The 16,254-nt window shown below is 47.9% G+C and overlaps 1 protein-coding gene across 5 annotated transcripts in view; it reads left to right on the forward strand.

Moving 5' to 3' along the window:
* The window catches only part of ZNF664 (zinc finger protein 664), a 283,496-nt gene that overhangs the window by 214,061 nt on the left and 53,181 nt on the right, over positions 1-16,254 (forward strand). Inside the window, exon 5 of one of the 5 annotated variants that reach the window (XM_078337652.1) lies at positions 5,820-7,792. The exons of the other annotated variants lie outside the window; for them this stretch is intronic. The gene's annotated coding sequence lies outside the window, so the exon portion shown is untranslated. Of the gene's footprint in view, positions 1-5,819; positions 7,793-16,254 lie in introns of those variants that run through there. 5 annotated transcript variants of the gene reach the window in all.

Here is a 16,254-nt window from a genome sequence, read left to right on the forward strand (position 1 = left end):
CAGACCCAGATAACGGGGACAGAACAAATTGCCGCCAAATGTTTATTGACAGCATTCAAAATATAGTAATTATTATTGAATACAATGTTTTGCAGTAGAAGTCTCCTATTGAGAAGAATAGAATTCTTTTTTTGGGAGCTGAGGAATAACATTCTGCTGAATGAGAGTTAAAGTTGGTGTCTTCCAACTTTCATGCAAAATCTATCCTTAGCGCACAGGCTGTGAAAGCAGGCTGGATGTGGCTGGCGGGCTGGAGTCTGCCAGCCTCTGCTTTGGCTCAGTCTGGACCCTTCGCTGGGTGCCACACTAGGCTGCGGGTGGATGAGACAATCATTTTGTCGCCGGATGTTCATCGTCTGTGTGATGGGGGCACTCACAAGTAAACAGCAAGGATAAATCAATATCAGGCTGTGTTGGCAACTCTACTAAGGAGATTCTAATGCTTCTTGGTGACATCAGAGAAGGCCTCCTAGGAAGGACCCCTTAGGAAGGAACTTTGAGATGCAGCTGGTGTTTGTACATTTTTGGGGTGTGTGTGTGTGTGTGTGTGTGATGTGTGTGTGTGTGTGATGTGTGTGATGTGTGTGTGTGATGTGTGTGTGATGTGTGATGTGTGTGTGTGATGTGTGTGTGTGTGATGTGTGTGATGTGTGTGTGGTGTGTGTGTGATGTGTGTGTGTGTGATGTGTGTGTGTGTGGTGTGTGTGTGATGTGTGTGTGTGTGGTGTGTGTGTGATGTGTGTGTGTGGTGTGTGTGTGATGTGTGTGTGTGTGGTGTGTGTGTGATGTGTGTGTGTGTGTGTGGAAGGAGCTGGGTGTCGGGGAGGTTCTGGGCCAGGCACCGAGCTTGCTCAGGCTTTTCTGTTATCTACTGCTGTATAACAAGCAAGCATCCCCGATTCCGCTTAGTACTGAAGACAATTTGTTTGTTATATGTGCAATAGCTCATGACTTATAAATGGATTTTGCATGGACATTGGATGATACAGGATTCTGGCTTTAAACTGCCATTCAGCAAAATAGTGTTCCTCAGCTCCCAAAAAGACTTCATTCTTCTCAATGGGAGACTTCTCCTGTAAAACACTGTATTCAAGTCTAATCACTAGATGTTGCGTATATAACAAGTATATAACAAATTGGATTGCTTGCCGGGCACGCCCTTCCCCGAATACTGCTGTGACTCTGGCCTTTGCGTCTCTACCCAGACGTCACCGGCTGAGGGACTGCCTCTGAGCAGCCCCCTGCTCTGCCTCTTCCGCAGCCTCAGCCTCAGCCCTCCAGTTCCTTTCTCCCTACCCCACCACTGCTTGTTCCCATTGCACTTTGTCGCATTCTAACAATTAAGAGAATGGATTTATTAGGGATTGTTCATCGCTCAGCTCCTTTCACTCCTGGTTCCCTGTGGGTTCCATGAGAACCCGGGTCTTTGTCAATTTCACTCACTGATGTATTCCGGTGCCTGGCACCTCCCTGGTCCATGCTCAATAAACCTAGGTTCAATGAAAAATCCCCTTGGCCTCAGCACACCTGCCGCCTGATCAGACAGGCTGTCTGCAGCCATCCCCACAAAACTGCTCTTCCGTTCACCTCCCTTCTATCTTATTCTACCAATTTATTATCTTCCCGGGGGCACTTCTCTACCGCTGTTCTTGTTTATTGCCTGTCCCTGTTGCTGGAATGTAAGTGCCGTGATATCAGGAAATGCCTCTGTCACTGTCCCATCCCTGAAACAGTGCCCTGCACACAGTTGGTGCATGTTTGGCACTATCAGCCTGCTTCCCACTAACCTCTGAGCCTCCATTCACCACCACACCTCATGCACGGCCTTGCACATGCAGCCCTTGGTCAATATTTGCTGAATGAATGGTACTTCCATTTACCTGCCTCAAGATAGAGGGCTCCTCAAGTTCTCTCTTTTAGCACGATGGTTCTCTTGGATCCAGGGAACCCTAAGGCAGGAATGTGAGGTGCCCAAAGCCCCCTCCTGCCCAGCTGGTCTACAATGTTGCTTTTCACATCTTCTTGGACGCAGCCTTATGCCAGCCCTTAGGAGCGGCCGGGCCGGGCCTTCCTACATGTTGGGGCCCACAGTGGAGCCTTGTTTCCCCTCAGCCCTCTGCATGAACTGTGTTGGCTGGATAGAGCCTCTGCGGGGCTGGCTCCAGCTCTGGGGTGGAGACATGGAGCCCGTGTCTGCTTTCTGTCTCGTGGCAGATTTGTGGGAAGTGATATGTGAACATGTGTGATCTGGGAGAGGCTGGATGGCCACAACTCCCCGGAAAATGAGTCCTGCTTCTCATAAGATAGGTGTTCCAGTCCCCCACAGCCTCACACCCCCAACACTGGTTATTCCTGATTACCTGTAGAACCTGTTATGTGTTCTATCTTCTCATATTCCCCAAATAGCCCCCTTTTTTAAATCCTAGAGAGGTCTGACTTGGCAATTAAATTCAGCTAAAAAGCTGCCTCCTCCAGGAAGTCACCCCTGGATGCCTCCTGCTTATCTGCATTAAATGTTTTTTCTCTGACTTCCCAGGGCTGACACTTGTTTGTTTGCTTGTGTCCCACTAGATTGTGAGTTTCTGGGGACAGGGCCTGGAATTTCCAGCACGTGGTGGGCCCGCAGTGATTGTTTGGGAATGAATGAATAAACAAGTGAATGAGTGACAGTCATAGCTTTTACAGCAGCTGTCTCAAGCATATACTCTTGGGGGCCTTGGTTTGCCCGTTTGTTGTATGAGGGCTGGCCTGATAGTTTTTCTCAAATTCTTTAGCCAGCTGTTTTCAGTTGGGGGTGTTTTTTTACTCCTCAGAAGACATTTATCAGTGGTTGGAGGCATCTTTGGGTGTCACAGCTGGGTGAGGGAGCTCTTCTGGCATCGGATGGGGAGAGGCCAGGGATGCTGCTGAGGGTAGCCCCATAGCAAGGGGTGATCCAGCCCAAATTTCAGCAGTGCCCAGGCTGAGAAACACTACTAGCCATTTCCATGATGTTTTCCTTTCAGTCTGGGACCCAGGGAGGGAGGTTGGAACAAAGAAATAGACAATATCACCAAAGTTCTGGGAGTGTGCATAGAGGCAGTGGGACAGATGGTCTGTCTTCTTCATTTTGTGTATAACATTTCCAAGTCCACAAGCTAGGTGGTACAGAGCTCCCCCACTTATTTCCCAAGGCCAGTGTATCAGTTACACATGCTGTGTAACAAAACATCCCAACACATAATGGCTTGTAGCAATGGCCAGTTATTATTACTCATGAGTCTGTTGGTTGGCTGGGCAGTTCCGCTGATGGGACTGGGCTCAGCTGACCAGCTGGGCAACTGGTGAGTCGGCTGGGGGCTGGTTGGTTCAACCTGGCCTCAGCTGCAATGACTCAGTTCCCTGTGGTCTCTTCTCCATGGGAGCTTGTTCCCATGGCACAGGCAGGCACCCAAGGCTCAGAACTGGCCTACCACCACCTCTCCCAAATCCCATTGGCCAAAACAGGTCAGATAGCTGGGCCAAAGCAAGAAATAGACTCCAGCTCCTGAAGGGAGAAGCTGCAAAGTCACTTTGCGGATGTGGATACAGGGAACGGCAAGAATTGGGGTCATTTTTGCAGACAGTCTGCCCCAGTCAATCAAGTACTGGGTTTTGTTCATTCCCCTCCCAACTCCTGACTTTCCTAATTGTGCTCGCAGCCTCTGGAGGAGCCGAACCACCCTAGAAATTGGCCCTTACAGGCCGGGTGCGGTGTCTCACGCCTGTAATCCCAGCACTTTGGGAGGCCGAGGCGGGTGGATCATGAGCTCAGGAGATTGAGACCATCCTGGCTAACATGGTGAAACCCCATCTCTACTAGAAATACAAACAATTAGTCAGGGGTGGTGGCATGTGTTTGTAATCTCAGCTGCTCAGGAGGCTGAGGCAGAGAAATGCTTGAACCTGGGAGGCGGAGGCTGCAGTGAGTCGAGATCGCGCCACTGCACTCCATCCTGGACAACAGAGCAAGACTCCATCTCAAAAAAAAAAGAAGAAAAAAGAAATTTGCCTTACGTTTCTTCATGCATTTGATGTATTCTGTTAAACAATGACTTGGATGCTTCTGATTACCATAGTGATATGTGACCTCCTCCTTTCCCAGATCTCCATCTGGGAAATCTTACCCACCCAAGCAGACAGACAGACACACACACACACACACCCTACATCCCACATTCCTGCCTGCTGGCTTCCTAGAAACACATCAAACTGAACCTGTCCCTGAACAAACTCCCATCGCCATCAGCCTCCCGAAACTTCAGTTTCCATTCGTGGCTTCGCCATCCACTTACCCAAGCCAGGAATGTCAGTGTCCTCCCTCCACATCCAGTCGGTACCCAAACTCTGCCACTGCTACTTCCCAAATATGTTTTGGACCTAATGCTGCTAAGGTTTGCAAACTCTTCATCTCTCAGTTGGATATAGCAATAGCCTTTTAAATCATGTCCTCCCGTCTTGGATGGTCCCTTCCTCCGTTAAATCAGAAAAGCCATCCTTTATCCTGAGAAACACTCGCTGACAATATTGCATAAGGGGTGAAGACTTCTGTGTTGTTAGATGGAATTACAACCACAAATGTCTGGATCATGCCCCACCCATTACCTCTCCTGCCCATGGGTGTTTCAGAGGAGCTGTGCGCCCAGAATCTATATCAGAGGAGGAATGAACACACAGCTTTATTGTTAGCTGGGTCGGGGCTAGTAATCAGATCCACAGCTCCTTCTCCCCAGGAGAGGGGCCACAGGTTGGCCTGGGGTTGCGAGAGGAGCTACAGGTACCCCTTCTCTATTTTCCTTCCTATTTCAACTCTCCAGGGCTCTCTCTGCTCTCCTTGGATGGTTGGTCTTGGAAACCAGCCACCATGCTGTAAGGAAGCCCAAGCAGCCACATCGAGAGGCCACGTGTAAGTGCTCTGGCTGATAGGTCTGGCTGAGGTTCCAACCAGTAAGCACCTTCAGTTCCTAGATGTGTGAGTGAGTGATTATTGTTTTAGATTTCAGATCTGAAAACTTCAGATTGTTTTGGATTATTTCAGACCTGAGCAGCAGACATCATGAAAGAGATAAGCTACCCTCATCATGCCCTTTAATTCCGTGAACCACCAAGTTTGGAGTAGTTCATTATGTGGCAACATAACCAGACTAAAGGCTGTGGGGTTTGGGTATTATTCTGTAAGGAGTAGGGGGAGCCCTGAATAGTTGAAATGTGGAGCAAAATAGAGAAGGAGGTACCTGTGGCTCCTCTCCCAGGCCCAGAACAGCCTCTGGCCCTTTCCCTGGGAGGAAGAGCTGTGAATCTGATTACCCAGCTAACAGTAAAGCTGTATGTTTTACACTGCTTGGAGCATTGTTATCTGGAGTCTTACTCTCTCTGTCGCCCAGACTGGAGTATAGTGGCATGATCTGGGCTCACTGCAACCCCTGCTTCCCAGGTTCAAGTGATTCTCCTGCCTCAGCCTCTCGAGTAGCTGGGATTACAGGTGCCTGCCACGATGCCCAGCTAATTTTTGTATTTTTGTTTGAGGCAAGGTTTCACTATGTTGACCAGGCTGGTCTTGAACTCCTGACCTCAAGTGATTCACCCATCTCAGCCTCCCAAAGTACTGGGATTACAGGCATGAGCCACCATGCCTGGCTTGGAATTTCTTGAACACAAGTATCTTAGGGTGTACACTTTACAAGGCACCAGGGCAGACCCTCACTGATGAATCTTAGTGCTAGAACCTGACTTAGAGGCAAAGGCTTTAGACTGACACTCAGTGACGCTGCTGCTTTGAAACCCAAACCTCTGTCTTTTAGGTCTCCTGATCAAGCACCCCAGGGAGCTACCCCAGAAGAGGATAGGGCCCTGAAGAAGTCGTTTTCTAGCTTACTCTCTTCCTGGCTGGAGGAGAACAGTGGCATCCTGACCCGAAACCCTGTCTCCCCAGAGCTTTGCTCAGGAGGCTCCGGAGAGGTGGCCTCTGTCCTGCCAAGTTATGGAATGTCGCTTCTGGAACAGTCCCACACAGAACACACACGACTCCACGGAAACACCCACTGCAGGAATCTGTCATCTTCGGTGACTTCCTACCCCAGGCCAGCGGGTACAGTTCCAGTTCCCAGATACCCCAAGTCCATTTTCACCCCCGAACCTCCTGCTGAGCCTTTCCCCTGTGTGTCACCACCCACAGAGTCAGATCAAGACCGTAACTTGCCTCTCGGACCCCAGGATGACACACAGAAGGCAGAAAGTCGTCTCCTGATTTCAGCTTTTCCGTGGGCTCGGATTCCCAGCCATCACCTTGCTGGCTTCACTTGGCTTTTCCAGCCTCCTCATTCTTTTTCATCTTCAAAGGATAGTGAAGCAATTGAGCCCAACCACTGAGGATTCAAAAGGGAGATTTTGAACATTCTAAGAACAGCAGGTTCCGCACTGAAACTCAGTAGCCTCTTTGAACCAAACTGTGCATTTTCAGAAGTGTTTCTTCTTACTGAAGACGCAAGGGACTGGGTCTTTTGAGGGTCATTTCTCCAGTGGATTTAGCCTGCCTGGGAAATGTTTTAGACAGGCAGCAGGGGACAGAGGGAAATAAAATCCTGGAAGATGGCTCCTGTTCTGTGATTGTATTTTTTTTTCTCTCCGTGAGAAAATTTCTGTGAGTAAATTCTCCATTGTAGAAAGGTGAATGAATATCTGTTCAATTTTGTACTTAACAAATAAGAATAATTTGAAGGGGTGGATTTTGTTATTGATTCAGAATTGAAATGTCATACTTTAATCATTTGTAAGATTTTAATCATATTTTATTAAAATGTAATTTACACATAGTAAAATGTACCTATTTGATGTGTACAGTTGAATGAGTTATGACAAATGCATGTACACCCAGCTAACCACCACCACAACGGAGATTCAAAATAGTGCAGCCTCCACAGTCAGTTTTGCTCAGGCTGGAGTGCAGTGGCATGATATTGGCTTACTGTGGCTTCTGCCTCCTGGGTTCAAGCAATTCTCCTGTCTTGGCCTCCCCAGTAGCTGGGACTACAGGTGTGTGCCACCACACCTGGCTACTTTTGTATTTTTAGTAGTGACGAGGCTTCACCATGTTGGTCAGGCTGGTCTCAAACTCCTGACCTCAGGTGATCCACCCACCTCGGCCTTCCAAAGTGCTGGGATTACAGGTGTGAGCCACCGCACCCAGCCTACCACTTTGCTTTCTATCAGTGCATTAGATTTGCCTTTCTAGAGCTTCATAGAAATCATACATGTGTAAAGCATGCACTTTTTTTTTTTTTTAAAAACAGGGTCTAGCTCTGTTGGCAAGGCTGGGGTGCAGTGGCACGATCACGGCTCACTGCAGCCTCGACCTTCTGGGCTGTAGTCATCCTCTCACTTCAGCCTCCCCAGTAGTTGGCACCATGGGTGTGTGCCACCACACCTGGCTAATTTTGTTTCTAAGAGATGGGGATCTCACTGTGTTGCTTAGCCTGGTCTGGAACTCCTGGGCTCAAGTCATCCTCCCACCTCGGCCTCCCAAAGTGCTGGGATTATAGGTGTGAGCCACCGCGCTGGGCTCATGTAACTTTTTGTCTGGCTCCTTTCACTCAGCATAATTATTCTGAGATTTAACTACGTGATTGTGTGTGTTGAGAGTTTGTCTTTTTGGTTGCTGAATACTGGGACATAGCATGGACATACCACAGTTAGTTTATCCATCTACCTGTTGATGAGCATTTGGGTTGTCTCCCGGTTTAGGCAATTAAGAATAAAATTGCTGTCAACATTTGCGTTCAGGTCTTTGTGTGGGTTCATATGTCTTCACGTCTCTACATAAATACCCAGACCTGGAATTGCTGTGTTGTGTGGTAGGTATACACACAACTTCGCCAGAAACTGTTCAACCATTTTCCAAGGTAGCCGTCTGATTTCAGAATATATGAGGATTCACAACGGTTTTTGTTTTGCTTTGTAAAAATTTAAAATAGCTTTTTTGAGGAGCAATTGACAAACCACAGAATTCACTCATTCTAAGTGTAGTTTTAGAAAATGTATACAGCTTTACAAAGTGAATTTTAGAAAATTTATATAACTATGCAGCCATCACTGCAATCCGGTTTTCAAAATTTTAATTACCCCATGAAGTTCCTTCATGATTTTGCAGTCAATCCTCACTTCCTACCCCAGGCAAAAAAACAGCTGTTGACCAGCTTTCTCTATATATAGTTTTACCTTTTCCAGAAGTTCCATATAAGTGGAGCCATATCATATGTAGTCTTAGATGTGTGATTTCTTCCCCTTAGCGTGTTTTTGAGGCTTGCCTATGCTGTTGTTGTGTGTATATCAATAGTTTGTTCCTTTTCATTGCTGCATAGTATTCCACTGTACACAAAGATCACATGATATGGTTTGGGTCTATGTCCCTGCCCGAATCTCATGTCAAATTGTAATTTCCAATATTGGAGGTGGGGCCTGGTGGGAAGTCCCTGGATCCGGGGGCGGATTTCCCTTTGGTGCTGTTATTGTGATGCTGAGCTACTGTGAGTTCTGCTTGTTTAACAGTGTGTGGCGCCTCTCCCCTCTCTTCCTCCTGCTCCAGCCATATAGGATGTACCTGCTTCCCCCTCACCTTCCTCCATGAGTGTGAGTTTCCCGAGGCCTCCCAGCCATGTTTCCTGTTCAGTCTGTGGAACTGCGAGCCAACTAAATCTCTTTTCTTTATAAATCACCCAGTCTCAGTATGTATCGAAGTGCAGGAATGGACTAATACACTGCATTTTGTTTATCTGCTTACCAGTTGATGGACATTTGGTTTATTTCCAGCACAAGGTTATTGGATCCACTACCAGTAATGACCCAAACAAATTAATGTATTACTCAGGCTAGGCGCAGTGGCTCTTACCTGTAATCTTGGTACTTTGAGAGGCTGAGGTGGGGGCAGCTCACTGAGGCCAGGATTTTGAGGCCAGCCTGGCCAACATGGTGAAAACCCATCTCTACTAAAAATATAAAAATTAGATGGGTGTGGTGGTACGTGCTTATAATCTCAGCTACTTGGGAGGCTGAGGCAGGAGGATCGCTTGAACCCGGGAGGCAGAGGTTGCAGTGAGCCAAGATAGTGCCTCTGCACTCCAGCCTAGGTGACAGTGAGACTCTGTCCCCTGCCACTACACCCCAAAAAGAAATTAATGTATTACTCAGAACAATAAGTGGTCAAGAAAGCAAACGCAGAATGTCTTGGAACAGTATACTCAAGAAAGAATGCCATTTATCACATTGAAAATGGTCAGGCCAGCTTGTGGAAATTCCTGATTTATGGGCAAAGAACTGGGGTCTGGAGAGAGCGAGCCTGTGAGCAGGTTCATGGTGATGGTGGTGGGGATGCAGCCGCAAATGCGAACATCACATGCCGTACAGTGTGAAATACGGCCCCTCTCTCTTCTCTTTGAAACTCCAGAGCTGGTTCTCAGGCCTTATGTAGGGAGTAGCTAGTTACCGGGCACCTCCTGTGGGTGGAGCACTGTTGCAGCCCAGCGTCTCTCACCTGAGGTCCCCAGATGTTCAGCTTCCACAGTCCCGGGACTTGTTAGAAATGCGTACACTCCATGCCAGACCTGGGGGTGGGTCCTGCAGCCAGAGCACCCCCAAGCCCTCCAGGGAACTCTGATGCTCACTAACGTGGGAGAATGGTGGATGTGAGATGTTGGGGTGAACTGGAGCTTCTATTCTAGGGGTTGGCGAGCATCAGTAAAAAGAAACACAAGGCCAGATGTGGTGGCTCACACCTGTAATCCCTGCACTTTGGGAGGCCAAAGCAGGTGGATCACCTGAGGTCAGGAGTTCGAGACCAGCCTGGTCAACATGATGAAAGCCCATCTCTACTAAAAATACAAAAAAAAAAAAAAAAAAAAAATTAGCCAGACATGGTGACGGGCACCTGTAATCCCAGCTACTCAGGAGGCTGAGGCAGGAGAATTGCTTGAACGTAGGAGATCGAGGTTGCAGTGAGCCAAGATTGTGCCATTGTACTCCAGCCTGGGCAACAAAAGCAAAACTCCATCTAAAAAAAAAGGAGGCCGGGCGCACTGGCTCAAGCCTATAATCCCAGCACTTTGGGAGGCCGAGGTGGGTGGATCACGAGGTCGAGAGATCGAGACCATCCTGGTCAACATGGCGAAACCCTGTCTCTACTAAAAGTACAAAAAATTAGCTGGGCGTGGTGGCGCGTGCCTGTAATCCCAGCTACTCGGGAGGCTGAGGCAGGAGAATTGCCTGAACCCAGGAGGTGGAGGTTGCGGTGAGCAGAGATCGCGCCATTGCACTTCAGCCTGGGTAAGAAGAGCGAAACTTTGTCTCAAAAAAAAAAAAAAAAAGGAAACACAAATAAATAGACAGTTCAAATTATTTTACAGGTTAATTGCAAAACAAAGCAGGTGACCAAATGGGACACGATGAGAGTGACTTCCTTAGGGAGGATGGTTGGGGTAGAGGAACTTGCTGTGATCTGGAGGGCTGAGGATCAGTGTTCTAAGCAGAGGAAACAGCACATGCCAGGACCCTGAAGCACGGACAAGCTTGCCCTGCTGGAGGCGGGGCAAGGAGGCTGGGGTGGGAAGAGGCCGGTGGACTCAGGGAAGATGTGAGCAGAGCAGCAGGCAGGTGAACGGGGTCAGATCAGAGATGGCCTTGCTGATCTGCAAAGGAAGGACAGACTTTTAACAGTAGTGCAGTTGGGATCCCTTGATAGGTTATAAAATCGGCTTAATGGGTCATGATCAGAATTTAAAGGAAATAGGATGGAATAGAATAGAAAATATCAGTGTGTGTTGCAGGTGGGAAAGGTGGCTTTAGTGGTGTATGACACATTTATTCACCGGCAGCACAAGATGAAATGGTTTAGTGAGGTCAGAGCCAAGATGGTTTGAAAGACCCGCTTCCGGGGAGTTCAGAACAGTGGATCCGGGACAGTGGTATCATGGGATTTACATTTCCGCAGAGACCACGCTGGCCCTTGTGTGGGAATGGACTCCGTGGATTCTGGGCAGCAGGAGCAGCGCCTGAGTGGAGGCTTCTGTGGCCAGCAGGTGCACAGGGAGGGGTCTGCCCTGGGGGGTGCAGGGGAGCTCGGGAGCAGTGGCTGAATTGGAGGCAGATTTTGGAGCCTGTAGACAAAAATATGGGAGAGAAAAATAGGAAAGAGAAGCAGGATGAATGAAGTCAAGGGTCACGTGTGAGGTGGGGAAGCCAGGGAGGGAAAAGGGGTGAGCTGCCCATAGATTGGCAATATCGCAATTGGCCTTTGTGAGAGGCCAAGGGTCACTGGTTTCCAGTCCTGGGTTCATTACAGATTGGCTGAGTGACTCTGGACGGGTCATTTTATGATCTTTCTGGCCTCCGTTTCCCATGAGCAGCACCATTAGAGTAAGTCTTTCTCTCCTAACAGATTCATGGCGCTGTCACAAGGAAAAAAGAAAAATGAGATGCCGCGTGGTTCAGCTACGCACTGCAGCAAACCAAATCACCCAAGACTGAGTGTCTAAAAACATCCACCGTTTACCCTTTCTCGTGATTCTGGGGGTTGGATGGGGTCGCTGGGCAGTTCTGCCCGGGGTAGCTGGTGTGGCGGTATCCGCGGGCCCCTGGACGGTCGGCGGCATGGCAATAGTGTGCACATTCTCTCCTGCTCCCGAGCTCTCCCTGCCTCGCTGCCACAACGTGGCGTCTGTTGTCTGAGCCTCTGTGTGATGATGGATCCCAACAAAGTGAAAGTGGAACCCGCCAGGCCTCTTAAACCAGGGTCCAGAACTGGCGTGGCGCCACTTCCGCCACCTTCTCTCGGTCAAAGCCAGTCACACACTAAGCCCAGATTCAAGGTGGGGAAGTGGACAGACTTCCTCTTTTCATGGCAGAAGTGGCCTGCGCCTGTGGCAAGGAGAGGAATTCTCGGTGGCCACACTGTCACACAGATGACTTAGTCCCGAAATAAAAGCCGGGAGGCCTTCAGTTTAAGAACAAGAAAGAATGCAAAAGTAAGGCGCATCCGGCAGCTGGTTCCCCAGCCGGAGCTGAGGCCTGACATTTATCGAGTGTGTGTTACCTGCCAGGAGTGTGCCGTGCCGCCAGGAGTGTGCCGTGCCACCAGGAGTGTGCCGTGCCGCCAGGAGTGTGCCGTGCCGAAGCACTTTGCAAGCACCATGTAAGTAGATGATTCAGACTCTACAACATGACCATTTCTAGGGAGGCGCCCAGAAAGGCTGAGAAACCTGCCCCAGGTCACACAGCCCTGGATACAGCTGAGCCAAATCCCAGGCATTTCTGGGTCGGGAGCCCCCACTCTTGGGCGGCATCAGCGCTGTGGTTAAATTCCCTGTCCCAGTGGGCAGGGAGGGGGCCCTGAAGTCCCTGGGAGCAGGTGGGGCTTGGGGAAGGTCCTCTCACGTGGCCCACGGAGCACAGTGGCTGCAGCTTTGATTTTTCAGCACATTTATTCTGTGCTTCTGAGAGTAGAGTATGACCCTTCTCACCGTGAGGTTTACAAAAATATAACCCAGGCTCCAGTCACCCAGAACAATGACATCCAGGGGACGTGATCCGCACAGAGAGGGCCGGGTGGGAAAGACCACATTCAGTTTCCATCCATCCTCAAGGCAGTCACTGGTGCCCAACATGTGCCAGGAAGCATCTCAGGTGAGGGGAGCGCAACAGTGAACAAAGCAGAGCCCTCCGCCCTCACAGAGCTGAGGTTCTAGGGAACAGGAGACAGGTCACTATCCATGTTGATGTCCCATGCCTGTATCCCAGCTCTTTGGGAGACTGAGGCGGGTAGATTGCTTTGAGCCCAGGAGTTGGAGACCAGCCTAGGTCACATAGACCCTGCCTCTGCAGTGCCTCTGGGCCCACTAGGTGGCCAGATGTCCCCAAAGCAATGCCACACTCCTTTCATATTGAAGGAGATCAGGAGATAGGATATGCAAAAATTAGCTGGGCATGGTGGCACGTGCCTGTAATCCCAGCTACTCAGGAGGCTGAGGTGGGAGGATCGCTTGAGCCTGGGAGGCAGAGGCTGCAGTGAGTCAAGATTGTGCCACTGCACTCCAGCCTGGGTGACAGAGCAAGACCCGGTCTTGAAAATTAAATAAATAAGTAAAATATGCAGTATGTTAGACAGCGTTAAATAAATGATAGGGAGAAAAATTAAGCAGGTGAAAGGGCTGTGAAGTGGCATGAGGTATGGTGTGTGTGTGTGTGTGTGTGTGTGTGTGTGTACAGAGTGATCAGGGAAGGCTTCCCTAAGGAAGTTATGTTTGAGCAGGACCTGAATGGAGTGAAGGACTGGCCCACGTGGACAGCTGTGGAAGGGCATTCCAGGCAGAGGGCACAGAGCAGGTGCAAAGGCCCTGAGGTAGGAGGGGGCCTCATTTTGTGAAAGGGGTAAACCTGGCTCTGGGTTCTGGAAGATGCGTTGGGTTGCCGTGGGGACTTGGGGGGCGTTCTGGAGCACCAGGGCCAAGGCACATTGTTCAGCGGAAGACTACGTTATGAGCTGGTCTGGTCCCAAAGTGGCCACACAGTTGAGAAGGAGGAGTTTGCACTGGAAAGGTGGGCGGGTTGGACACTATCAGGATCCCAGGATTCTAAGGCAGATGCAGTGGGTTCTATGGGGGATGGGGGGACAGCACAGATGCGGGGATTTGCAAGATGAATCCTGGGTATCACACTCCACGAATGTGTCTTAAGGAATGGTCACAGTCATGTGTATCTCAGTTCCAGCTGCTGTAAGAAAGCCCTGGAGACCGTGTGGCTTACAACAAGAGACATTACTTCTCACACACATCTGGAGGCTGGAAGTCCAAATCAGGGTGCCAGCGTGGTTGGGTTCTGGTGAGGGCCCTTTTCCAGGTTGCAGACGGCTGTCTGCCCCTTAGGTCCTCACATGGTGAAAGGGGGCGCAGGGCTCTCTGGGGCCTCTTTTACAAGGGCGCTAATCCCATTCATGAGGGCTCCACCCTCATGACGTAATCACCTCCCCAAAGCCCTACCTTCTACGGCCATCACAGTGGGGGCTATGAGTTAAACATGAATTTTGGGGTGACACAACAATCCATATCAATGTGTACAAAGATTTACTCATAAGAATGTTTGATAAAGTTTGTTTCTATGAATGTTCCAAAAAGAAAAACAACTTAAAATGTACAGCAATAGGGAGTGGATTGTATCAGCGACAACACATCTTCCTGAGGGACTGATACCACATTATCTTTAAAGGTTATGGTGGAAAATAGTGATTATGAGGGAAAATATACCCAACACCGTCAGAAAGATTCACTGTTATGTGTAATTTCTCTATCAAAAAATCTTTGTTCATAGAAACTCTTATCAAAGTACTTCCATCTTAATTCATAATTTCAAAATAAATGCCAAAGAATCACCTTCCAACGTCTAATAATGAATAAACACCGACAGACAACTCTGCAAGCACACGGAGGCAGAGAGGCATGGTTTCTTGAAGGTGAGCTAAAAGGTGACTTCAAGATTAGTTTTTACTAAGAAGAAAAATCTTTACTCCTTCCATTCACTACATGCTACAATAAAGAAGAAAGAAATCTTTGGAAATAAAGTCTCTTCCAAGATCCACCTCTCAATAAAAAGTCCGTGAATTAAAAAAAAAAAAAAAAAATGGAGTGGCGTACATCAACATTTTAACCACAAAGACCTCTGAAAATAATTACGCATAACATTTTCTTCTTGTCCCCTTCTGTATTTTTTCAATGTATTATTCCATGTCCGCTTTTATAATCGGAGAAAAACCAATAGCGATTTTTTCCATTTTTAAGAGTGAAAGAATCTGTAAAATAGTAAAACCTAACCTTAAAAACAATGTATGAAAACCTTTAGCTCAAACAAGTGTTTTCCTTCAGTGTAATGACCTCGGAGCATATTACACTGATTCCAGCAATGACCGAGCTATTAATATCATCTTTATAAGTTCTTCTTCAAGGCCGCCTGTAAGTTACATATGGAAGTCCGTCTTACTGAGCTATACCTGCTTTAGCGATGACTTCATTACCAAGATAAATTACCATGCTATTCACCACGCTGAGCTCAGAATTACTTTAGGCTGTTTACAAAAACCTGGTCCACCTTCAAAAACGTTGAAGATTTGTCACAATTGCAGGTTTTTCACAAGAATGTAGAATGGGTTTCGGACATCGTTCCAAAAAACAGTGGGCGCCAAACATTTGTTCCTTCTTTCTCTTACCCCTTGACCTCTTTACTGTCTGCGGAGAAGACAGCTTTGTAAGAAGGTGTCAACATATTCACCAGCATCCCTTTCCAGAAGTAACATGTGTTTTAAATTAAGGCTTCACTGCAACGTGGAAATCTCCTCCCACAGTCCGAAAGTTCTAGGGAGCCTTCTTCCTGCGCATCAAACTCTCCAGAGTCTGCCATATAAAACCCCAGATGAGCTGCTTAGGTGCGGCATGAACAAGGGACCTCAACCAGAGCTTCGGATGGGTAGAAACTGACCTCCTTCCCTGCATGTTCATGCACACACAAGCACACACGTGCATGCATTCACACACACAACCACACACACACATGTACACACGCAGGGGCAGGGCCAGCTACTTGGGTTCCTGGGTGGGAGGAAATGGTTCTCTCATCTTTGGGCCGCTTGGTTTGGCATCTAGAGGGTCATGTCTTTATTTCTATCTGAAAGGAAGAATTATCAACAAGTTTTGACCTGTCCAGGTGATAAAAAATTCAGATTGTCCCTTACGTGCCAAAACCTTAACCACCCAGGGTTTATAAAATGTTAAAAAACCCACTGAGAGAAGGTAAGATATCAACTAAAAGAGAAGTAAAAGAGTCCTATTTTCTTTTCCCTGGATTTTTGTTTTATTTTGACTTATTTTATGTCAAAATTTTTATGTATTTTTATATATTTTATATGTGTGTGTGTAAAACAATATAACAACATTAATGGAATAAAACAATGATTACTGGGTCATCCTGCATATAGCTAATTTTTTTTGACATTTTCTTCCACTTATTATGAAATAACTGTGTACATTAAACGTATTAGTACATTTTAACTTGGCCTAGCAAACATGTTTCCATTTCCACCTGGCCCTCACAATGACCCTAATGACCCTGTAATATTTCATTGTGTTGCTGTGTCATGAATTATGAAACCATGCAGCTTGTTTTCAACTATTGACTTTTATAGAGAAGGCTGCACTGAATGTTGAT

The sequence above is a fragment of the Callithrix jacchus genome, chromosome 9 (genome assembly GCF_049354715.1).
Source record: "Callithrix jacchus isolate 240 chromosome 9, calJac240_pri, whole genome shotgun sequence".
Taxonomy (NCBI): domain Eukaryota; kingdom Metazoa; phylum Chordata; class Mammalia; order Primates; family Cebidae; genus Callithrix; species Callithrix jacchus.